The following is a 271-nucleotide window of genomic DNA, read 5'->3' on the forward strand; positions in this document are numbered from 1 at the left end:
TGTTAGCTCCTCCTGTGTTATTAGCACAGGAGATCTCACTTATTGGATCAACAAGTACTGAGCTAGGTGCTAGAGACAGTAACAAGAGGACAATCAGGCCCAGCCCTCAGCCAGGATAGGGGACGGGGCCATCCGCCCACAACGGGCTCGGCGCCAGTTTCCCTCAAGCCTCGGCGCACGATCCAACCCCACAGACCTCTACGGGAAAGTGTAGAACTCCCCGCCCAGGTCGCAGCCAGGGGCAAGCGTGTCACGTGACAGTCTCGGCGGA

This window comes from Pteropus vampyrus, unplaced genomic scaffold (assembly GCF_000151845.1).
Source record: "Pteropus vampyrus isolate Shadow unplaced genomic scaffold, Pvam_2.0 Scaffold208, whole genome shotgun sequence".
Classification (NCBI taxonomy): domain Eukaryota; kingdom Metazoa; phylum Chordata; class Mammalia; order Chiroptera; family Pteropodidae; genus Pteropus; species Pteropus vampyrus.